Here is a 25,853-nt window from a genome sequence, read left to right on the forward strand (position 1 = left end):
GTCTTAGATTCTCCTGCTGTAGGAAACATCCTCTCCATGTCCACTCTATCTAGGCCTTTCAATATTCAGTAGGTTTCAATGAGATACCCACTCCCCCCCAGTTCTTCTAAACTCCAGTGAATACAGGCCCAGAGCTGCTGGAGTTATTCCAGTAGTTAGTTTTGTGCACTACAGTATTAATCGAACTTTTTAATACCCTCCTGTGTGGCAACATATTGAATGATTTTAGAAAGTCCAGTTGCTGTAATTCCACTGTTTCCCCTGAACTAATCAGCAAGATACAAGCTTAAAAAGCTCCAAAAGATTTGTCAGATGTGATTTCCCATTCAAAAATCCCCATTGACCCTGCTAATGCTAATGTTATATTCTCAGAGCCTTGTTACTCTTCCTTAATAGATTCCAGCATTTTCTCGACTACTGATCTCTCTTCCTTCTTCAACAGAGGGGTTGTACCTTCTACCTTCAAATCTATGGAAAAAAAATCCTGAAATCTATAGAATTTTGGCAAAAAAATCATCGTCTTCCTGGCAAGACCTTTTAAAACCCCAGGAAGCATGTAATCAGATGCTGAGGAATTATTAGTTTTTGGTCTTGCTATTTCACGAGCTGCTGTTCATTATTTCCACAAATTATTGAATTGCTAACTTTGCTTATTATTCTCAGATTGGTTTGCTATTGTGATAGGTACCAAGGTACAATGAAAAACTTAGTTTTGCATGCCACATCGTGAATCACACCAGTACATTGAGTGGTACAAAGGAATGACAATCACAGAATGCAGATTCATAAACACAAGAGGTTTGGCAGATGCTGCAAATCCAGAGCAAAACACACACAAAGTAAGAGAGAGAGAGAGAGAGAGAGAGAGAGAGAGAGAGAGAGAGAGAGAGAGAGAGAGAGAGAGAGAGAGAGAGAGAGAGAGAGTGTGTGTGTGTGTGTGTGTGTGTGAGAGAGAGTGTGTTTGAGAGTGTGTGTGAGAGTGTGGGTGTGTGCGTATGTGTGTGTGTTTGAGAGTATGTGTGTGAGAGAGTGTGTGTCTGAGTGTGTGTGTGTGTGAGAGAGAGTGTGTGTGTGAGAGAGTGTGTGTGTGTGTGTGAGAGTGTGTGTGTGTGAGTGTCGGTGTGTGTGTGAGTGTGTGTGTTTGAGAGTATGTGTGTGAGAGAGTGTGTGTGTGTGTGAGAGAGTGTGTGTGTGTGAGAGAGTATGTGTGTGTGTGAGAGTGTGTGTGTGAGTGTGTGTGTGAATGTGTGTGTCTGAGTGTGTGACTGTGCGTGTATGTGAGTGTCTGAGTGTGTGAGTGTGAGAGAGAGTGTGTGAGAGAGAGAGTGTGTGTGTGTGTGTGTGTGTGAGAGTGTGTGTGTGTGTGTGTGAGAGAGTATGTTTGAGAGTGTGTGTGTGAGAGAGTATGTGTGTGTGTGAGAGTGTGTGTGTGAGTGTGTATGTGTGTGAGAGTGTGTGTGTATGTGTGTGAATGTGTGTGTATGTGTGAGAGAGTGTGTGTGAGAGAGTGTGTGTGTGTGTGAGAGTGTGTGTGTGTGTGTGTGTCTGAGTGTGTGAGTGTGAGAGAGAGTGTGTGTGAGAGAGTGTATGTGTGTGAGAGTGTGGGAGAGTATGTTTGAGTGTGTGAGTGTGAGAGAGAGTGTGTGAGTGTGAGAGAGAGTGTGTGAGAGAGAGTGTGTGTGTGTGTGTGTATGTGTGAGAGAGTGTGTGTGAGAGAGTGTGTGTGTGTGAGAGTGTGGGTGTGTGTGAGAGTGTGTGTGTGTGTGTGTGTCTGAGTGTGTGAGTGTGAGAGAGAGTGTGTGTGATAAATGTCGACAAAGGGGAGAACGATTTCTGTGATGTGCTGAGCTATGTCTAAAACTCGTTCCTAAAGCTATTGTGCTTTTTTTTCAGAAGCCGGATACAAAATTTTTACTTGTTTTCTTGGCCACTTCCTTATTCCCACAGGTAATTTCGATTGCCTCAATCCGTAAGGAATGAAAGGGGACCACTGCACAGAGTGCTGGAGGAAGGCAAAGGATCAGACAGCGTCGATGAAGAAAAATGAACAGCCAGCATCTTGGGTCAAGGCCCGTCATTGGTACTGGAAAAGAAGCAGGTTAGACTATGGGGAGAGATTGAGTTGCCTGGGACTGTACTCGTTGGAATTCAGAAGATTGAGAGGAGGTCTTATAGAAACATAAAATTATGAAAGGGGTGGATAAGATAGAGGCAGGAAAGTTGTTCCCGTTGGTAAGTGAGACTAGAACTAGGGGACATTGCCTCAAGATTCAGGGGAGTAGATTTAGGACAGAGGTGAGGAGGAACTGCTTTTCCTAAAGAGTGGTGAATCTGTGGAATTCTTTGCCCAAAGAAGCAATGGAGGTACCTCAGTAAATATACTTAAGACAAGGTTGGATAGATTGTTGCATAGTAGGGGAGTTAAGGGTTACGGGGAAAAAGCAGGTAGGTGGAGATGGGTCTATGGTCAGATCAGCCATGATCTTATTGAATGGAGGAGCAAGCCTGATGGGCCAGATGGCCTCCTCCTGCTCCTGTTTCTGATGTTCTAGGTAGAGCCAGTAATAAGAGGGTGGAGGGTAAATGTGAAGCAAGATCTGGTGGATGATAAATTAATCCTGCTGCGAGTGGGGAGCGTAGTAGGAATGATGTAAGAAGCTGCAAGGTGATAGGTGGAAGAGACAAAAGGAGTGAATAAGATGGAGTCTGATAAGACCATGGAATAAAGGTTATGTCATAGAGCAAATATTCTGGAGCTATGGTATAGAGCAAATATTAATTTCAACAGAAACCAGATTTCAGGCCTGAATGTGGATTATAGATTGAGTTTAAAATGCAGCTCAGAACAATGGTGTTCTTGGAGCTGCAGACTGGGGTTAATAGCAAACCAGGAAACATACCCAATTGACCTGAGATGTCTGCATATGCACGAGTGCAGATCAAGAAACAATGGTGATTAACATTTGATTCTGAGTGTCTGGAATGTTGCTGTGAAGATCTAGGTGTTTGAAAATTATACATAACTCAAAGGAAGTATTGTCAACCCAAAGTATTGAAGTAAATGATGCCATTGTAACTATTGAAACTATATCAGGTTACCATTGATCTTAAGGGTATAAAAAATGTGATGTACTTTGAGTTTATGAGCCTCTTCTTCCAAGAGTGTCTTCAGTATGATTCCTGCTGTTTGGCTGAATAAAAGAATTCTATATCTAGCAGCTTCAAGATCTCTCCAGTGACTTTGTTCACAGTCACAACAGAGGGAACCAGATGAAGGAATGTCTGGGTGATGGACAGATTGAGAGGGTGGGAAAGGGGTGACAGGGCTGGTGGGATAAGGTAAAACAACGTAGGGGGGGGCAGAGGGTGGGAGTGCTTACTGGAAGTTAGAGAAGTCGATGTTCAAACTATCAGGACAGTTAATACCAATGTGAAATATAATGTCTACCCTCAACTTGGCTGATGAGGAGGCTTGTGTCTCGGAATAAAAAGGCAATATGATGTTAGAAACACTGAACCGAACTTGGAACATCTCTAAAGAGAGAAAAAAATAGGTGGTGGTTCTGTCAGTTTTTCCTCTTTATGTAAGGTTAGCGAAAGCATAAATAGAGTAAGCAGCCAGAATCTTTTGCCCAGGGCAGAAATATCAGATCAAAATTCAAATTCGAAGTATGCACACCATGTACAACCTTGAGGTCTGTCTCCTTGCGGGCAGTCACGGAACAAAGAAACACAATAGAGTCCACAAAACACCCCGCACAACAGAGACCGTCAGACATCCAATGTGTAAACAAATTGTGCAAACAATGAAACAAAGTAAACAAAAGCGGGTTCACAGCCATGGAGCCAGATCAGCACGGAGGTGAGTGAAATCGGTCCAGGAACCCAGTGGCTACAGGACAACAATTGCCCTCGAAGCCAGTGGCATGGACACAAGACTCCTGCACTACCTTCCAGTGAGAAGAGAGGGAGGTGGGTCAAACACAGGCATACAGGACAGGTCCAGATGAGGGATCCTGGCTGGCATGGAGGAGAGAACTGAATGCAAGTTCGCACTCTGCCCTCACCCTCAGTGCCCTATTGTTAGAAGACACTCCTAAAAGGTGCGGAGGTGAAAGTTTAAAGAACATGTGTGGTCCAAGATATTCTGAAGAGTGGTACGTTGCCGAGGATTGTGATGGAAGCAAATGCAATCAAGGAATTGAAGAGACTGTTCGATGGACAGGTGAACATGCAATGGATGGAGGAGATGGATCATGTACAGCCAGAGGAAAACTGGTTTACTTCAGCATCATGTTCAGCGTAGACATTCTGGATCAAAGGGCCTATTCTTGTCAGTACTGTTCTATACGTTCTACGTTCTATTATGTATGGAAGTGTTTCCACGCTTCACCTATCACCTCCTTCCCTTCTCTCCACCTTTCTATTCTGGCTTCTTCTCCCTTCCTTTTCAGTCTTGATGAAGGGTCTCGGCCCGAAACGTCAACTGTACTCGTTTCCATAGTTGGTGCCTGACCTGCTGAGATCCTCCAGCATTTTGTGTGTGTTGCTCTGGATTTCCAGCATCTGCAGACTTTCCCCTGTTTACGTTTACACACTGCTTGTGTGTTCACATTTTTAAAAATTTTGCGATACAACACAGTAACGGGCCCTCCTGACCCAAGGAGCTCGCGCTGCCCAATTACACCCATGTGACCAATTAATCCACTAACCTGTACATCTTTGGATTGTGGGAGGAAACAGGAGCAACTGGAGGAAACCCACGCGGTCTAACAGAGAACATACCAACTCTTTGCAAACAGCAGTGGAATGGAACCTGGGTGGGGCTGAACAACATTACACTAAGCAGTCCCCTCTTTCCTAAACAATTTCTAGGATCCCCTTTGCTAACTTCTGAAATTTTTGGGCATCATTGCAGGCCTTTGTTTTTAGATCTACTGCCATCTTTAATTTCTTTTGTTAGCCATGGATAGTCAACTTCTTTCTGGTTAATGTTTTGTGCCCTAAGGGGGTACAGTATGTATTTGTTGTAAACTATGTTGAGTCCATGTCTCTCGGTAGACTCTTGTGTTCCTATGTATTGGAATTTCCTCACCAGGCCCTGATTCAATCAGTCACACTTTAAACCGTAGATCTTCAAGCTCTGCATAGCCAACTCAATGTCATACCATATTAACATATATAAAACACCAGAGAAACTCAGCAGGTCTGATAGCATCTATGGAAAGGAGTTATAACAGGTCCTGATGAAGGGTCTCCACCTGAAAGATTGCCTATATATTCCTTTCTGGCCTGCTGTGTTCCTCCAGCATTTTGTGTGTGCTACTCTGGATTCCCACATCTGCAGAAAGTCTTGATTCAATGTCATGCCCTAATATATTAAGTAATTGAACAAAAGGTAAGTTTCAAAGGGGAGATGCCTCAGCTGGAGTCTTAGTACATTTACACAGGGGAAGTGTGGAATTTAAAACCAGAGCTTCCTGGTTGACCAAACTGATAGAAAGTAAAATAGAGCAAAGAAACTAAGAGCAGATGATAGATCTCGGTTTGCCGATGTTAATGATTGAAGTAAGTTCAGAAACAAAGTGAAAAAAGAAATAAGAGATGGCAAAGGGAGAGCTTGAAAAAGAGTATGAAACACAGGAGGAGTTTCACAAAAGGACTTCTGAACAGGAAGGGGGTTGTAAATGGAGAAGAGAAGCCAATTTGAAGCTAGAAATGTGCAAAGTGATACACATTGGAAGGTCAAACTTGAAGGCACAGTACAAGTTTACTGGTGGGATTGTTAGCAGTGTGGAGGAGCAGAGGTCTTTGACAGAGATCCTTCAAAGTTGCCATGCAATTTTATAGTGTAGTTAGGATGTGTTGTTCTTCATTAGTCAGGAATTGAGTTCAAGAGTAGTAAGGCAATATTACAGCTCGATAAAACTCTGGCTATTATCTTGTAAACACTTACAGACTCAGGAGTCTAAGTGGAAAATTGATCTCAAACCTTCGCTGCCTTGCAGCTATACCCCTTCATGGGGATGGCTTTGGGAGTAAACCCTGGGGAATTATCCAGAGCTGGGGTCCCTAAGTCAGTCTTAAGTTGAGTTTACCAGCTGCTGCGACACTGTTGGTGCCAAGCTGTACCATTCTCTGGTGTTTCTTCAGATTCATCAGCTGTGTGGAGAGGGAGAGAGGGCAACAGCTTGTTCTCATTCTACTGCTCTGGCTGGCATGTTACATACACAGCTAGGATACAACATCCATGGTGGACAACGACCAGTGACAGGCTTCAACTCAGAAGTGATGTATGAGGACTAATGTATAGCAACATAGAAAACCTACAGCACAATACAGGCTCTTTGGCCTACAAAGCTGTGCCAAAAATGTCTCTACCTTAGAACTACCTAGGCTTTACCCATCGCCCTCTATTTTTCTAAGCTCCATGTACCCATCCAGGAGGCTCTTAAAAGACTCTCTTATTTCCACCTCTACCACCTGCAGCCCATTCCACACACTCACCACTCTCTGCACAAGAAGCTTACCCCTGTGTAAAAAGCTTACCCCTAACATCTCCTCTGTACCTACTTCAAAGCACCTTAAAACTATGCCCTCTCATGCTAGCCATTTCAGCCCCAGAGAAAAGCCTCTGACTTCAATGTCTCTCATTATGTACACCTCCATCAAGTCACCTCTCATCCTCTGTCACTCCAGGGAGAAAAGGTCAAGTTCACTCAACCTATTCTCATAAGGCATGCTCCCCAATCCAGGCAACAGCCTTGCAAATCTCCTCTGCACCCTTGCTATGGTTTCCACGTCCATCCTGTAGTGAGGTGACCAGAATTGAGCACAGTACTCCAAGTGGGGTCTGACCAGGGTCCTATATAGCTGCAATATTACCTCTTTGTCATAAGGGGACAGGAGGGTTGGACCCAAACACAGGACACAGGCACTTAAGTACTAGGGGCAGGACAGGAACAACTGAACAAGAGACAAGACATGGAGACCATGGTGTGCATGAGGGACATGACATTCAAGGTGATTCTGGGGTTCCAGGAGAGTCTTAGAGTTCAGGCCAGGCAGGATCCCAGAGTTCACTGGGCAGGCCACATTACTCCTAGGCAGGGCCCAGACTCCCCAGGCAGGAACACAGGGGCCTGAGCAGGTCACAGGGCACCTGGGTAGGTTGCAGGGCACAACCCTTCAGCAGCAAGTGATGGAAAGGGGCAGAGTCTCCCACCAGGCAACAGCAGTCCAGAGGCCTAACAGAGGCAAGGGATAGGAAGGGAACTAGGTCCAGGATGACTGCCAGACTTACTCAAAGAAGTCATGTTTAACAACCCCCCCCACCCCCCCAAAAAAAAAACCCAGCAACCCCCAACTCCACTCAGTCCCAGAACCCCCTGTATACACCGCCAGCCGATGGGCATCAGGTGCACCTCCTTGAGTCCAAACAAGCCACGATGATCCACAGGTGTGACTAATTGGGCTCAAGGGTGAAAGGAGGGACGGCTACAAGACCCGGAGTCTGGAGTCCTCAGACCGGATCAAGACCCGGAGTGCGGGCTCTGGACTGGACCATAACACACTTGTCTCTTAAACTCAATCCCATGATTGATGGCCAATGCACTGTATGCCTTCTTAACCACAGAGTCAACCTGCATAGCAGCTTTGAGTGTCCTATGGACTCAGACCCCAAGATCCCTCTGATCCTCCACACTGCCAAGAGTCTTCCCATTAATACTATATTCTGCCATCATATTTGACCTACCAAAATGAACCACTTCACATTTATCTGGGTTGAATTCCATCTGCCACTTCTCAGCCCAGTTTTGCATCCTATCAATGTCCCGTTGCAATCTCTGACATTCCTCCACACTATCCACAACACCCCCAACCTTTGTGTCATCAGCAAACTTATTAATCCATCACTCCACCTCCTCACCCAGGTCATTTATAAAAATCACAAAGAGTAGGGGTCCCAGAACAGATTCCTGAGGCATACTATTTTTCACCAGCCTCCATGCAGAATATGACCTGTCTGCAACCACTCTTTGCCTTCTGTGGGCAAGCCAGTTCTGGATCCACAAAGCAATGTTCCCTTGGATCCCATGCCTCCTTACTTTCTCAATAATCCTTGTATGGGGTACCTTATCATGCTAAATGCTGAAATCCATATACACTACATCTACCACTCTGCCTTCATCAATGTGTTTAGTCACATCCTCAAAAAATTCAATCTGGCTCGTAATGCACAAACTGCCTTTGACAAAGCCATGCTGACTATTCCTAATCATATTATGCCTCTCCAAATGTTCCTAAATCCTACCTCTCAGGATCTTCTCCATCAGCTTACCAACTACTGAAGTAAGACTCACTGGCATATAATTTCCTGGGCTATCCCTACTCCCTTTTTTGAACAAGAGAAAAACATCTGCAACCCTCCAATCCTCCAGAGCCTCTCTCATCCTCATCGATGATGCAAAGATCATTGCCAGAAGCTCAGGAATCTCCTCCCTCGCCTCCCTCAGTACCCTGGGGTACACCCCTTCCGGTCCTGGTGACTTATCCAACGATGCTTTCCAAAAGCTCCAGCACATCCTCTTTCTTAATATCTACATTCTCAGGTTTTTCAAGTCATCACTGCAATCGCCAAGATCTTTTTAAATAGTGAATACTGAAGCAAAGTACCTCCGCTATTTCCTCCGGTTTAATACACACTTTTCCATTGTCACACTTAATTGGTCCTATTCTCTCACCTCTTATCCTCTTGCTCTTCACTTACTTGTAGAATGCCTTGGGGCGTTCCTTAATCCTGTCCGCCAAGGCCTTCTCATGGCCACTTCTGGCTCTCCAGCTCCTTCCTGCTAGCTTTATAATCTTCCAGATTCATATCATTACCTGGTTTTTTGAACCTTTCGTAAGCTCTTCTTTTCTTCTTGAAAATGCTACATCCTTGTTCAAAATAGATGTACGATAAACCCAGTAATTACAAGTCAACTGGCTTTACTCATCAAAGTTGTAAATATAGACTTGAAATTTAGCTTATCCCCAGTACAAATCCCACGTCACAGACATCTAAGCAAAACAGGATATGTTCAGTCCTACCCTCTCTGCTTGGTAAACAATCCTCAATTCACACCAATATATTACAGTCCAAATCCCTAGCAGTTTAATCTGTAAATTGGGAGAAATCTATAGAAATAATAATCAGATCACTGCATTTTTTTCCTGCAACGTCACTCACAAAGTTCCGGCATACTGTTGGTGGCTTCCACAGTGAAGACTAACGCAAAATACTTATTCAGTTTGTCCACCATTTCTTAGTCTCCCCCAACACCATTTTGCAGCAGTCCAAAATCTACTCTTCCCTCTCCGTGTTCTTTACATACTGAAAAAAACTTTTGGTATCCTCTTTGATATTGTTGGCTAGCTTACATATATATTTAATCTTTTTCCCTCTTATGGTTTTTTTAATTGACTGTTGTTGGATTTTAAAAGCTTCCCAGTTCTCTAGATTCCCACTATTATTTTGCTATATTTTATGCCCTCTCTTTGGCTTTTATCCTTTCTTTGACTTCCCTTGTCAGCCACAATTGCCTCATTCTCTCTTTCGAATACCCCTTTGTCTCTGGGGTGTATCTATTCTGTGCCTTCCTAATTCCTGTCAGAAACTCTAGCCATTGCTATTCTGCCTTCATCCCTGCTAGTGCCCTCTTCTAATAAGCTTTAGCCAGCTCTTCTCTTATGCCTCTTTAATTCCCTTTACTCCATTGTAATACTGATACATCTAACTTTATCTTTTTCCCCTCTTAAATTGAAGAGTGATTTCTACCATATTATGATCACTGCCTCCTAAATGTTCCTTTACTGGAAACTCCCTAATCAAATCTGGTGCATTACACAATGCCCAATTCAGAATTGTCTATTCCCTTGTGCTCTAAGCTGCTCTAAAAGCCATCTCACAGGCATTCGACTAATTCCTTCTCTCGGGATCCACCACCAGCATGATCCCAATCCTACTGCAAACTGAAATCCCCCCATGACTATTGTAACATGCCTTTTCTATGTCCTATTTTCCTGTCTAATGTTTGGAGGCCTTTATGAAACTCCTATCAGGGTGTTTTTTCCCTTACAGTTCCTTAACTCTACCCACAACAATTCTACATCTTCTGATCCTATCACAAACAAGAGAAAATATACAGATACTGGAAGTCCAAGCAACACACAAAATGCTGGAGGAACTCAGCAGATCAAGCAGCATCTGTGGAAAAGAGTACAGTCAACGTTTCAGGCTGAGGGCTTTCATCAGCACTGGAAAGAAAAGATGAGAGGTCAGTGTAAGAAGGCGGAGGGAGGGGAGGAAGAAATACAAAGAGATAGGTGAAACCAGGATGGGGGAGGGATGAAGAAAAGAGCTGGGAAGTCAATTGGTGAAAAAGATCAAGGGCTGGAGAAGGGGGAATCTGACAGGAAAGTACAGAAGGCCATTGAAGAAAGGGTAGCAGGAGAAGCACCAGAGGGAAGTGACAGACAAGTAAGGATTAAGGGGAGAGAGAGAGAGAGAGAGAAATGGGAATGGGAAATGTGGAATGGTGAAAGAGACGGGGCGGGGGGACATTACTGGAAGTTCGAGAAATCAATGTTTGTGCCATTAGGTTGGAGGCTTCCCAGACTGATGCTCTTCTGCCTGCTCTGGATCTTTACATTGCTCACTGCCAACAAGACATCAACTGCCCCAACTGCACCACTCCTCCATCCAATTCAAACTTCACTCCTTCCAAACACACTGCTAGCCACTCCCTCCGCCTAATCCTAACCTGCAGGTAAGTGGGTGCTGTAGTAGTTTGGCAGACTGACCTCTACCTTGCTGAGGCCAGGCAACAACAGTCAGACACTTCCACTTACTTATCTCTTGAAAAGGACCCCACCAAGGAGCAGCAGACCATTGCCTTACACAAGACACCATCAATGGCCTTATGAATTCTGGCACTGGCACCAACCTGGTAGTCCCTTCACCACTCACATCCCATTTAAACCTCCTACTCAAGATCCACAAACCTGACTGTCCAGGTAGACCCATTGTTTCTGCTTGTTCCTGCCCAACTGAACTTATATCTGCACACCTTGACTCAGTTTTATCCCCTCTGGTTCAGTCCCTTCCTATCTACATCCGTGAAACTTCACATGCTCTTGACCTTCTCAATGATTTCAAGTTCACTGGCCCCAATCAACCTATTTTCACTCTGGGTGTCCAGTCCCTACACACTTCCATCCCCAACCAGGAGGGCCTCAAAGCTCTTTGTTTCTTTCTGGACACCAATCCCAACCAGTTCCCTTCCACCACCACTCTCCTCTGTCTAGCGGAACTTGTCCTCACTCTCAATATTTCTCCTTTACTTCAAACAAAAGTTATACCCATGAGCACTCACATAAGTCCCAGCTATGTCTGCATTTCTGTTGGCTACATGAAACAGTCTTTGATCCAAGTCTACACTGGTGCCACTCTCCCGCTTTCCCTACGCTACATCGACGACTGCATTGGTGCTTCTTCCTACACCCATGCAGAACTCGTTGTCTTCATCAACTTTGTTTCCAACTTCCACACTGCCCTCAAATTTACTTAGTCATTCCAACACCTCCCTCCCGTTTCTCAATCTGTCTGTCTCTATCTCTGGAGATAAATTATCTACTGATGTCTATTATAAACACATGGACTCTCACAGCTACCTGGACTATACCTCGTCCCACCCTGTTACTTGTAAAAATGCCATCCCCTTCTCTCAATTCCTCCATCTGTAACACAGCTGCTCTGAGGATGAGGTTTTCTTATTCCAGGAGTAATGAGATTTCCTCCTTCTTCAAAGAAAGGGGCTTTCCTTCCTCCACCATCAACGCTGACCTCAACCACATCTCTTCCAATCTGCACATGACGGCCCTCACCTCATCGTCCTGCCACCCCTCCAGGGATAGGGTTCCTCTTGTCCTCACCTATTGCCCCATCAGCTTCCACATCTAGCATATGATTCTCCATAACTTCCGCCATCTCCAGCAGGATCCCACTACCAAGCACATCTTTCCCTACACCCCATTTCCTGCTTTCCGCAGATATCCCTCCCTATGTGACTCCGTTGTCCATTCGTCCCTCCCCACTGATCTCCCTCCCGGCACTTATCCTTGCAAGTGGAACAAATGCCACACCTGCCCCTACACCTCCTCCCTCACTATCATTCAGGGCCCCCAGCAGTCCTTCTGGTGAGGCGATGCTTCACCTGCCAGTCTGTTGAGGTCTACACTGTGTCCAGTGCTCCCGGTGTGGCCTGCACAGTGGTTCGGTGAGACCTGATGTAGATTAGGACACCACTTCACCAAGTACTTATGTTCCGTCCACAAGAAAAAGCAGGATCTCTCAGTGGCCACCCATTTTAATTCCACTTCCCATTCCCAGACCAACATGTCATGTCAGTCCATGGCTTTCTCTACTGTTGTGATGAGGCCACATTCAGGTTAGAGGAACAACACCTTGTATTCTGTTTAGGTAGCTTCTGACCTGATGGCATGAACATTGATTTCTCGAAATTACACAAATCACAGCCCCACCACCTCCTTCACTAATATTTCACCATTATTTTTTAACCCCTCTGCCTACCTGCCTGTCCTTTCAATACAAAGTGTATCCTTGGATGTTAAGCTCCCAACTATGGACTGTTGCCGGCAACCCATTCCACGCACTCACCACTCCCTGCATACAAAACTTACCCCTGACATCTCCTCTGTACCTACCCCCAAGCACCTTAAACCTGTGCCCTCTTGTGGCAGCCATTTCAGCCCTGGGAAAAAGCCTCTGACTATCCACACGATCAATGTCTCTCATCATTTTATGCACCTCTAAGTGGCTCAGCAGGGTCCCATGATTCTCTCAGTGCAACCTTCAAATGTCACGGTCTTTCCAAAAAGGACTTCCTCTTGAATGAATGTCAGAGAGAGCCAGTAAATGTGCCCAGATTCCGGGGAGAGGTACTCCGGTATAATTATACGTGAAAAGACAACTGGGCACTGGGGAGAGAGAGAATGACCAGAGAGAGAGAGAGAGAGAGAGAGACTAAATTAATGTGCCTCAAGACCAGGTTAACTTCAGTAAAATAACATGAAACACACCTCAAGAAGAAGAAGCCCAGGTTTAATATACAGGATTAAAGTAGATAAGTCTTCCCTGATTAATGATAAATTAGGATTTACATATAGAAAAGTGCTAAAGCCTTTTGCTTAAAATCTGCTTTGGCCTCACCAATTAAATGAAGACTTTTATAATTAAGGTTAACTCATTTATCAAGAAATTAAAAGGCCAAGTGATAGCACTACCACAGCGAGCACTAACAGACTGAAATGACTAATATAAGTTTGCACACTGCATGGCAAGGCAACAAGGAAATCTTTGGCATAAATACCATCTGCTTTAGAGTGAGATCAGAATTTAGGCAACTGATTAATTTTGGCTTAACAAACCTGGGAGGAAAATACTTTTAAATATTTTATCTCCTTTCCAGATGAAATTCCTTCATAGGGCCACTTTTAGAACATAGAACACACAACAGTACTTCACAGTAGAGACCCTTCTCCCCATGATATTGTGCCGAACTTTTAACCTACTCCAAGGTCAATTTAAACCTTCCTTCCTACATAGCCTTCCATTTTTCTATCAACCATGTGCCAATCTAAGAGTTTCTTAAATGCCCTAATGTATGTGTCTCTGCAACCACCCCTGACAGGTGTTCCATGCAGTCACCATTCTTTATGCTATAAATGTAACTTGACATCACTTTTATATTTTCCTCCAATCACCTTAAAATTATGCCCTCTCATGTTACCCATTTCGGCCGTGGAAAAGGTCTCTGGTTGTCCACCCAATCTATACCTCTCATCATCCCGTATATCTCTGTCAAGTCACCTCTCATTTTCCTTTGCTCCAAAGAGAAAAACTCAAGCTCACTCAACCAATGAGACATGCTCTTTAACCCAGGCAGCATCCTGGATCCATTCTTCTTCTATCTTGTTAACAGACTAGATATGAGACAAGATACAGGCCGATTCATTCATTCTGTGGATGCTGTCTAGACTTCTCGCTTCACCAGTACAGTTGCCAGCATAGTCAAAGACCCCATCCACCTTCTCCGTTTCTCTCTTCTCCCTTCTCCCGTTGGGCAGAAGGTGCAAAAGACTGTAAGCACAGATTACCAGGGTCATGGATTGCAGTGATCCTACTGTTATCAGACACTTGAATGGTCCTCTTTTACAATAAGATCAAATCATACCTCAGTATGATGGTGGACTTTATCTTTTACCTGCACAGCACACTTTTGGTAATGTTTACACTTTATTGTGCAGTGTTATTATTTTACTTTATTCTAGTTCAATGCACTGTGAAATGATCTGATCTTTATGATTAATAAGCAAGACAAGCTTTCCCTTGTATCTTGGAGTATGTGACAATAATAAACCAATGCCAATAAGTGTCCTCATGCACTTGAGCTCAGGTTATTAAACAGCGTAGTAGTCTCAAGCCAATTCAGCAGACTGGGGGGTTTCCAATCCAAGAATATCAGGAGTTAGTGGAAGGCAATCAGATATTTTGTCACCTGTATGTTGAAACATACATCATTTTAATCCACAACCAACACACCCAAGGGCAGCCCATATGTGTCACCATACATTCTGGTGCCAACATAGCTTGCTCACAGTGTTCAGCAGAACAACACAAACAACAACAGCAAAACATGTCCCTTTCACAATCACCCACTCGCTCACACACACAGACAAATCTCCAATCGCTCCGGGCATCCTGTCCTTGATCTCGGACTCTCAAACTACCAGGCTTCTGACCACCAGTCTCCAGTCCCTGGCCCAGACTAATAACGTATGCTCAGTGGTTAATTTATTGGGTATCTTCTCTCCCTGATAAGGTGGCCACTGGCGTATGTTTGTGGTCTTCTGCTGCTATAGCCCAGTCATTTTAAGGTTTGACGTGTTGTGCATTCAGAGATGCTCATCTGTGCACCACGGTTGTAACGTGTGGCTGTTTGAGTTACTGTCGCCTTCCTGTCAGCTTGAATCAGTCTGGCCATTCTGCCCTTTCTCATTAACAAGGTGTTTTTACCCACAGAACTGCTGCTCCGTGGATGGGGAATTAAGGATTATGGAGAAAAGGCAGGTAGGTGGAGATGTGTCCATGGCCACATCTTACTGAATGGTGGAGCAGGCTCGACGACCAGATGGCCTACTCCTGCTTCTTTTTCTTATGTTCTTATGCTTTTTTTGTTCTTTTGAATCATTCTCTGTAAAGTGTAGAGACTGGTGTGTATGAAACTCCCACCAATTCAGCACTCTCTGAGATAATCATATTACCCCATCTGGCACTAACAGTCATTCCCCAGTCAGCAACATTCCGTCTCCAATCTGATGTTTGAGCTGAGCAACAAGTGAACCACTTGACCACGTCTTCATGTTTTTATGTATTGAGTTGCTGCCACCTGATTGGCTGGTTAGATATTTACATTATGAGCAGGTGTATGGGTGTACCTAACAAAGTGGCCACTGATTGTATTTATCAATATAATCAGAATTTGCAGACTCATAGACATCTTGCCGCTGACTTCCAGAGAAGCTGAGCCAAAGGTTTTGAAACATGGTCATCCACCTCTGGAATCACCCACTTTGGCCTTTGACCTTCTACCTCCTGCACATTATTCCTGTCCCAACCCTTTGAAAAGGCTTTCCGGTCAGTCCCACTTTTCCTGCTCCATCGCCTCAGTCCCATAGGCTTTGTGTTCAAGTATCTGTCTGATCCTCTTTTAAACATTCAGGTGTGGGGTGACACGGTATTGTAGTGGTCAGCACAACGCTGTATAGTACCAGCGACCAGGGTTCAGCTCCGGCCCGCTGCCTGGAAGGAGTTTGTACGTTCTCCCCCGGTTGCCCGGGTTTCCTCCCACAGTACAAAGACATACTGATTTGTAGGTTAATTGGTCATTGTAAGTTGTTCTGTGATTAGGCTCGGGTTAAATCGGAGGATTACTGGGCAGTGTGGCTTGAAGGGCCTGTTCTGTGCTGTATTTTACTAAAATAAGATTCAAATTAAATAAAAATAAAACTAATATTTTAGTAATATTATTTCTTTTAAATTAAAGCTCTTTCAATCTGTCTTCTACCGTTTCTCCCTTTTATGTTTGGTTTATTATCTTTAAAAATCTGCACCCGTCTGCCTCGTGACTCGACTACCAAGGCAATGAATTCTCTTATCAATATCTCTCACTGTTTGAGTGCCTAAAAAGAATGTTTTCTGGCTTTTGTTCCTTCAGACAATGCTCAGTGTGATCCTACCACACACTGGACACATGAGCCATTGTGAAGGCTCTAAAGTGGAAATACTTTAAGCTGCCTGATCTCTCCCAGAGTAACATCGCTTCAACAAGCTTTAGATCAGGGATTACGGGTGGATTTTATGATTCAACACGACTTAATTAAAATCTGATATTTTTTGTGCTTCCGTTAAATATTATGGCATGTCAATGGGCCACATAAAATGTTTTCTCCGTGCCTGTTCCCTGCTAATCCCATTGTCTCAGACTCTCTCCTCCCACTCTATGCAGCACTGCTTCAAGTATTTGTCCACTTTAAGCAAAGAGATTCTGCAGATGCTGGAAATCTTGAACAACACACACAAACACCGACCACAGACATGAGAGTAATTCTGGAATGAAAGTACAAGGAGTATTTGTTGGCTCTGGGCCTGTACTCACTGTTGAGAAGAATGGGGGGGCGATTTCATTGAAATCTTTCAAATTTTGAAAGTTCTCAACAGAGTGGATGTGAAGAGGATGTTTCCTACGGTGGAAAAGTCTAGAACCAGAGGGGACAGTCTCAGAGTAGAAGAACAGAGGTGAAGAGAAATTTCTTTAGCCCGTGAGTGGTGAACCTGTCTAATTCATTGCCATGAACAGCTGTGGAAACCAAGTCTTTGGGTATATTTAAAGCAGAGGAAGGTTTGTAGGTTCTTGGTTAGTCAGTGTATCAAAGGTAATAGGGAGAGGCAGGTGAATGATATTGAAAGGGTTAATAAATTAGTCATGATGGAATAGATTTTATGACCTGAATGGCCTAATTTGGCTGCTATGTCTTTTGGTATTATAGTCTTAAAATGCTGGAGGAACTCAGCAGGTCAGGCAGCTTTTATGGAGGGAAGTGAACAGTCGAAATTTGAAACAGAGATGCTTCATGCCGAAAGGTTGACTGTTCATCCCCCTCCATAGACGCCGTCTGACGTGCTGAGTTCCTCCAGCATTTGGTCCAAGTTGCATTCCATGCGCAGCCTCTTGTCCTGTATCTGTTTTATCTGCTAATGCTCTCAGCCCTGTCTCATGGGTTCTCAGCGTGATCACCCCACCCACGGAAAATCAACGTGGATGCTCTTTGTGAGGGACAGTACTGTTGTACCGTTATGAGAGAAAATAACAACGTATTTAAAACAGAATCCAGTGGATTGTTTCATTATCATCATTCCTGTGAAGGCATCCCCATAGTGATCTTGGGAGGTGAGTTTGAGGATTTAGGCCCTAAAGCTGGTTAAAAAACCAGAACACAGAACATTACACCACAGTGCAGGCCCTTCAGCCCATGATGTCGTGCCAACCTTTAAACCTGCTCTAAACTAATTCTAGCCCTTCCCTCCCACATAGACCTCCATTTTTTATCACCACGTGTCTATGTATGAGTTCCTTAACTGCCCCTTTGTATCTGCCTCTACTATCCATCCCTGGTAATGTTTCCATGTTTCCAGTATTTGCTCTAAAATTATTTACCTCTGACTTCCCCCCTAAATTTTCCTCCAAGCACCCTAAAATTATGCTAATTCGTATTAGCTATTTCTGTCTGGCTTTCCACTTGACCTTTCCCTCCTATCATCTTGTATATCTCTACCAAGTCACCGCACATCCTCCTTTACTCCAAGAACCCGAGCTAGTTCAACCTATGCTCATGAGACCTAATATCTTATCGAGGCAGCATCCTGGTCAATCTCCTCTGCTCCCTTTCTAAACCTGTCACCTCTTTCCTGTAAAGAGCCAACCCAAAATGATCGCAATATTCTAAGTGTGGCCTAACCAAGGTTTTATAGATTTGTAAAATTACCAGAATCAGAATCAGGTTAATATCACTGGCATATGTCGTGAAATCAGTTGCCTTTGCGGCAGCAATACAATGCAATACATAATAATAGAGATCAAAACTGTGAATTACAGTGTGTATGTATGTATATGTGTGTGTGTGTGTGTGTGTGTGTGTGTGTGTGTGTGTGTGTGTGTGTCTGTGTGTCTGTGTGTCTGTGTGTCTGTGTGTGTGTGTGTGTGTGTGTGTGTGTGTGTGTGTGTGTCTGTGTGTCTGTGTGTGTCTGTGTGTGTGTGCGTGTGTGTGTCTGTGTGTCTGTGTGTCTGTGTGTCTGTGTCTGTGTGTGTGTGTGTCTGTGTGTGTGTGTGTGTGTGTGTGTGTGTCTGTGTGTCTGTGTGTCTGTGTGTGTCTGTGTGTGTGTGTGTGTGTGTTACCCTCAGGGCTCGGCCAGCTCATGTTCATCTAGGAAAAACAGCCCTCTAGCCCCGCCAAACTGAGAAATCGTGTTTGCGTGGATGTAGCGCCCAGTTACAAACTCACAACGCAAAATAACAGTACACCATATACAATTAAATGATTGAACTTTATGAATCTTAATCTGAATATAGGGTTAGTAATGAAAATAAGAAACAGCCCAATTTGAGGAAAAGTCAGAAATGCACGTTGGGACTCACTCATTCGCCATACTTCCACCATCGATCTCCTTTGGGTGCCGTCCACCTTTGGACCCTCAGATCCCAGTCCACCCTGTCCGGTGGTCTACCAGCTCTCTCCACAAGTGCCTTCCCTCTTCATCTATCCTCGACAAAGATTGCGAAAAATCTCCTTCCAGATTCACAGGATGGAGCAACAATCTCTGATTGGCTAACATGCGTACCACAGTCCCGTTATCTCCAGCCATAACCCAAACATTGCTGCTACAGAGAAACTGTTACCTCAGCAGTGATCATTACAAAGAAGCCATTACATTAGCAGTGAATCCTTACATACATAGAAACATAGAAAATAGGTGCAGGAGTAGGCCATTTGGCCCTTCGAGCCTGCACTGCCATTCAGTATGATCATGGCTGATCATCCAACTCAGAACCCTGTACCTGCTTTCTTTCCATAACCCCTTTAGCCACAAGGGCCATTTCTAACTTCCCCCCTCAATCTTCTATATTCCAGTGAGTATAAGCCTAGTCGATCCAGTCTTTCTTCATTTGAACGTCCTGCCATCCCAGGAATCAATCTTGTGAACCTTCTCTGTACTCCCTCTATGGCAAGAATGTCTTTCCACAGATTAGGGGACCAAAACTGCATACAATATTCTAGGTGCAGTCTCACCAAGGCCTTCTACAACTGCAGTAGAACCTCCTTGCTCCAGTACTCAAATCGTTTTGCTATGAATGCCAACATACCATTTGCCTTTTTCACCGCCTGCTGTACCTGCATGCCCACCTTCAATGACTGGTGTACAATGACACCCAGGTCTCGTTGCATCTCCCCTTTTCCTAATCGGCCACCATTCAGGTAATAATCTGTTTTCCTGTTCTTGCAACCAAAGTGGATAACCTCACATTTATCCACATTAAATTGCATCTAGCATGAATTTGCCCACTCACCTAACCTATCCAAGTCACCCTGCATCCTCTAAGCATCCTCCTCACAGCTAACACCGCCGCCCAGCTTCGTGTCATCTGCAAACTTGGAGATGCTGCATTTAATTCCCTCATCTAAATCATTAATATATATTGTAAACAACTGGGTCCCAGCACTGAGCCTTGCAGTACCCCATTAGTCACTGCCTGCCATTCTGAAAAAGTCCCATTTCTCCCACTTTTTGCTTCCTGTCTGCCAACCAATTCTCTATCCACATCAACACCATACCCCCAATACCGTGTGCTTTAAGTTTGCACACTAATCTCCTGTGTGGGGCCTTGTCAAAAACCTTTTGAAAATCTAAATATACCACATCCACTGGTTCTCCCCTATCCACTCTACTAGTTACATCTTCAAAAAATTCTATAAGATTCGTCAGACATGATTTTCCTTTCACAAATCCATGCTGACTTTGTCCGATGATTTCACCTCTTTCCAAATGTGCTGTTATCACAGCTTTGATAACCGACTCTAACATTTTCCCCACCACCGATGTCAGACTAACTGGTCTATAATTCCCTGGTTTCTCTCTCCCTCCTTTTTAGTGGGGTTACATTAGCCACCCTCCAATCCTCAGGAACTAATCCAGAATCTAAGGAGTTTTGAAAAATTATCACTAATGCATCCACTATTTCTTGGGCTACTTCCTTAAGCACTCTGGGATGCAGACCATCTGGCCCTGGGGATTTATCTGTCTTTAATCCCTTCAATTTACCTAACACCACTTCCCTACTAACATGTATTTCCCTCAGTTCCTCCATCTCACTAGACCCTCGGTCCCTTACTATTTCCGGAAGATTATTTATGTCCTCCTTAGTGAAGACAGAGCCAAAATAGTTATTCAATTGATCTGCCATGACTTTGTTCCCTATGATCAATTCACCTGTTTCTGACTGTAAAAGACCTACATTTGTCTTGACCTGTCTTTTTTTCTTTTCAAGTATCTATAAAAGCTTTTACAGTCAGTTTTTATGTTCCCTGCCAGCTTTCTCTCATAATCTTTTTTCCTTTTCCTTATTAAGTTCTTTGTCCTCCTCTGCTGGTCTCTGAATTTCTCCCAGTCCTCAGGTGTGCCGCTTTTTTTTGCTAATTTATATGTTTCTTCTTTGGACTTGATACTATCCCTAATTTCCCTTATCAGCCACGGGTGCACTACCTTCCTTGGTTTATTCTTTTGCCAAATTGGGATGAACAACTGTTGTAGTTCATCCATGCGATCTTTAAATGCTTGCCATTGCATATCCACCGTCAACCCTTTAAGTATTATTTGCCAGTCTACCTTAGTTAATTCACGTCTCATACCTTCAAAGTTACCCTTCTTTAAGTTCAGAACCTTTGTTTCTGAATAAACTATGTCACTCTCCATCTTAATGAAGAATTCCACCATATTATGGTCACTCTTACCCAAGGGGCCTCGCACGACAAGATTGCTAACTAACCCTTCCTCATTGCTCAATACCCAATCTAGAATGGCCTGCTCTCTAGTTAGTTCCTCGACACGTTGGTTCAGAAAACCATCCCGCATACATTCCAAGAAATCCTCTTCCTTAGCACCCTTGCCAATTTGGTTCACCCAATCTATATGTAGATTGAAGTCACCCACTATAACTACTGTTCCTTTATAGCACGCATTTCTAATTTCCTGTTTAATGCCATCCCCAACCTCACTACTACTGTTAGGTGGCCTGTACACAACTCCCACCAGAATTTTCTGCCCCTTAGTGTTATGCAGTTCTACCCATATCGATTCCACATCCTCCAGGCTAATGTCCTTCCTTTTTATTGCGTTATAATAGTTGAACCATATAATGTGTTCAACTTCCATTCTGAAATCAGATGGCAGAGGGGAAGAAGCTGTTCCTGCATCATAAGTGTGTGCCTTCCGGGTTCTGTATCTCCTGATGGTAGCAATGAGAAGAGGGCGTGTCCTGGGTGATGGGATCCTTAATGATGGATGCTGCCTTTTGAAGCTTTATTCCTTGAAGATGTCTTGGATACTGTGGAGGCTAGTGCCCATGATGGAGCTGACTGAGTTTACAACTCTCTGCAGCTTATCTTTGCAGTAGCCCCACGCCCCCTGCAAAGCAGAATGTGATGCAGCAGCCAATTGGAATGCTCTCTATGGTACGTACATAGTTTTAAGTTTAGCTGTAAAAGGTTTCATTAGAAGCTGATGGACAAATGGATTTTAACCATCTCCATCGTATCTCCTCTTAACCTTTGCTGGTCTATGGATATTATTGATAACTGAAGGACTGAGGAAAAGAGAGAAGTTGGACAGGGTAGAACTTTATTCCTGAGAGGTGATCTTATAGAGGTGTTTTAAATCTTGAGGGGCATAGATGGCATGAATATGCACAGTCTTTTTCCTAGGGTTGTAGAATTAAGAACAAGAAGATATAGGTTTAAGGTGAAAGAGCAGAAATATAATAAGAATCTAAGAGGCAACTTTTCCACTTAAAAGGTGGTCAGTGTGTGGAACGAGGGGCCAGTGAAAATAGTTGAGGCAAATACATTAACAATATTTCAAAGATATTTGGACAGGTACATGGTATTCTGACATTTTACATCCTTATTACTTGCCCCAGAGTCCCCTCCTCCTTTCCTTTTTCCTGTGGTCCACTCTCCTCTCTTATGAGATTCCTTCTTCTCCAGCTTTTTACCTTTCCCATCCACATGGCTTCACCTATCACCTTCTAGCTAACCTCCGCCTCCTCCCCCTCTTTTTTATTCTTGCATCTTCCCCATTCCTACTCACTCCTGACAAAGGGTCTCGGCTTGAAATAGAAACATAGAAAACCTACATCTCAATACAGGCCCTTCGGCCCACGAAGTGGTGCCAATACCTACCATGTCCCTACCTTAGAAACTTCTAGGGTTACCCAGCTCTCTATTTTTTAAGGTCCATTTAACTATCCAAAAGTCTCTTAAAAGACCCTAATGCATCTGCCTCCACCATGATTGCTGACAGCCCATTCCACGCACTCACCACTCTCTGCATAAGAATCTTACCCCTGACATTTCCTCTGTATCTACTCTCAAGCACCTTAATGTCGACTATCTATTGATTTCCATAGATGCTGCCTGACCTGCTGAGTTCCTCCAGCATTTTGTGTATGTTCTTTTATATGGATAGGAAATGTTAAGAGGAATATCTGCCAAAGATGGACTCTTGGCCTCTCAATCTACCTCCTTGGGAAGCTGCACTTTATCCTTTACCTGCACTGCACATTTTCGGTAATTTTTAGACTTTGTTGTTCATTGATATGGATTTGCGTTATTCTACTCAATGCACTGTGTAACAATTTTGATCTGTATGAGAGTTGTGCCAAGTGTCTTACCTGCTCATCATAAGCCGCTCCCCCATAGGAGGTGAGGAGTGGCCCATGTAATCAGCATTGCAAAGCCTCCCACTAGCTTCTCTTTAACTGATGATGTCATGGCACTGGTAGGGTTTAAATTTAGAGCGTGGCAACCAAGCGGTCTCCTTCCCTGACAGATCCAGTGGACCAGTTCAATGAGAGTGCCGCAGAAACAGTAAGCATTAGGGAGTTGGTATGCAGTAATGCAGAAGACCCATGTGCACACTCTAGCTAACTATTTGCCACTATATGTATGCTTACTGTCTGCTTTGTCCTGCCACTTCAGGCGCTCAGTTTAGATAAGAATCTTTAACCGAGTTTGAGCTTGAAAACTCATTGAATGGTTAGTGTCAAGGCTTATTTAAGTACTTGTTTGACTTAGAAGTTTTGTTAAGTATTTTACTGTATGTCTTGTAAATAAATAGTTAACATGCTTATTTGCAATCAGTGGCTTCTATCCCAGTCATAAAATCCACAAATCTGCTTCCACGTAACACCGAGCAGTATGCAAGACAAGCTTTTCCCTGTTCCTTGGTATATATGACAATAATAAACCAATAGCTATACCAAACCAAACTGTGGATAAATGGGACTGGATTGGATGGGAATCTTGGCCAGGCATGGACAGATGGGCTGAAAGGTCTTTTGCCATGCTGTATGACTCTGTGACATAACCTCCAACTTAATTTTTATATAATTCTTTATAACATTGTTTAGACAATAAGACATAGGAACAGAAATAGGCCATTCAGCAAATCGAGTCTGCTACGCCATTTCATCATGGCTAATCCCGGATCCCATTCAACCCCTACACCTGCCATCTCACCATGTCCCTTGATGCCTCGACCAATCAGTAATCTACTAACTTCTCCTTTAAATATACCCACAGATGTGGCCTCCACTACATTCTAACAGAACATTCCACAGATTCACCATTCTTTGGCTAAAAAAAAAATCCTCCTTACCACTGTACAAAAAGGTTGCTCCTCATTTCTGAGGTTGTGTCCTCTAGTTCTGGGTACCCCCACCAGAGGGAACATCCTCTCCACATCTACCTTATCTAATACTGTCAACATTTGGTAGGTTTCAATGAGATCCTCACACATTCTTCTAAATTCTAGTGAGTACATCCCCAAAGCTGCTAAATGGTCCTGATATGTTAACCCGTTCATTCGTGGAATCATCTTCGTGAACTTTCTCTGGATTCTCTCCAATGACAATACATCCTTTTGGAGTTAAGGGACCCAAAACTGTTGACAATACTCTAAGTGCAACCTGACTAGAGTCTTACAAAGCCTGAGTATTATTTCCTTGTTTTTATAGTCCATTCCCCTTGAAATAAATGCCAACATTGCATTTTCCTTCTTTACCACAGAGTGAACCTGTGAATTAACCTTCTGGGGGTCTTGCATGAGGACTCCTAATTTCCTCTGCACCTCTGATGTTTGAAAATTCGCACCATTTTGGTATAGTCTTTTAACAAAATGCCTCATCAATGGGAACAGGAGAGGTTCCAGAGGATTGGAAGGTTGCAGATGTTGTTCCCTTGTTCAAGAAAAGGAACAGAGATAGAAAGATAGGGAAAGGATCAGAGGGATCTTGGGGTCTGAGTCAATAGGACACTCAAAGCTGCTGCACAGGTTGACTCTGTGGTTAAGAAAGCATACGGTGCATTGGCCTTCATCAATCATGGGACTGAGTTTAGGAGATGAGAGGTAATGATGCAGCTATATAGGACCCTGGTCAGACCCCACTTGGAGTACTGTGCTCAGTTCTGGTCACCTCACTATCAGAAGGATGTGGAAACCATAGAAAGGATGCAGAGGAGATTTACAAGGATGTTGCCTGGATTAGGGAGCATGCCTTATGAAAATAGTTTGAGTGAACTCGGCCTTTTCTCCTTGGAGTGACGGAGGATGAGAGGTGACCAGATAGAGGTGTATAAGATGATGAGAGGCATCGATCTTGTGGATAATCAGAAGCGTTTTCCCAGGGCTGAAATGGCTAGCACATGAGGGCACAGTTTTAAGGTTCTGGGGAGTAGGTACAGAGGAGATACCAAGAGTAAGTTTTTTACATAGAGAATGGTGAGTGCGTGGAATGGGCTGCCAGGAGAGTGGTGTGTCAGATACAATGGTATCTTTTAAGAGACTCCTGGACAAGTATATGGAGCTCATAAGAATAGAGGGCTATGGGTAACCCTAGGTAATTTCACAGGTAAGGAAACGTTTGGTACAACTTTGTGGGCCTACAGCTGTATTGTGCTGTAGGTTTTCTATGTTTCTATGTTTCTATGAATTATATTTTATTAATATGTTTGTGGCAATATTTTGTTTCATGTGCTGTGTGCGTTATATATAGGTTTTGTGTGGGCATTGTGGTCTGAAGGAAGATTGTTTCATTTTGTTGTACAAACGTTTGTACATATGTACATTCAGATTACAATAAACAAGCTTGAAATAAATACTAGCCTTGCTTATATCCTAGAAGTTAAAAATAGCCCTATCTTTATTCCCTTAGGTGGAAAGAACCCATCATATTCTCTGAATAAAACCGAAGATTTTGTATAAATCTGAAGTTTAATCCATGCAAATAGATCACCTCGGAGCATTATACGTTATAGGAACACCAGTCACAACTAGCATAGTTCTATCAGGAATTCCTGCTTAATTAGTATGCCAGAACATTTGCTGTTTTTATCTCAGA

General features: G+C 43.6%; 1 long non-coding RNA gene across 1 annotated transcript in view; it reads left to right on the forward strand.

Moving 5' to 3' along the window:
• The first annotated feature begins 10,247 nt into the window (after positions 1-10,247).
• The window catches only part of LOC132401535 (uncharacterized), a 59,980-nt gene continuing 44,374 nt past the window's right edge, over positions 10,248-25,853 (forward strand). The window contains exons 1-2 of the long non-coding RNA XR_009514602.1: positions 10,248-10,319; positions 15,146-15,193. This is a non-coding gene — a long non-coding RNA (uncharacterized LOC132401535). The remainder of the gene's footprint in view (positions 10,320-15,145; positions 15,194-25,853) is intronic.

The sequence above is a fragment of the Hypanus sabinus genome, chromosome 11, assembly GCF_030144855.1.
Source record: "Hypanus sabinus isolate sHypSab1 chromosome 11, sHypSab1.hap1, whole genome shotgun sequence".
NCBI classification, from domain to species: domain Eukaryota; kingdom Metazoa; phylum Chordata; class Chondrichthyes; order Myliobatiformes; family Dasyatidae; genus Hypanus; species Hypanus sabinus.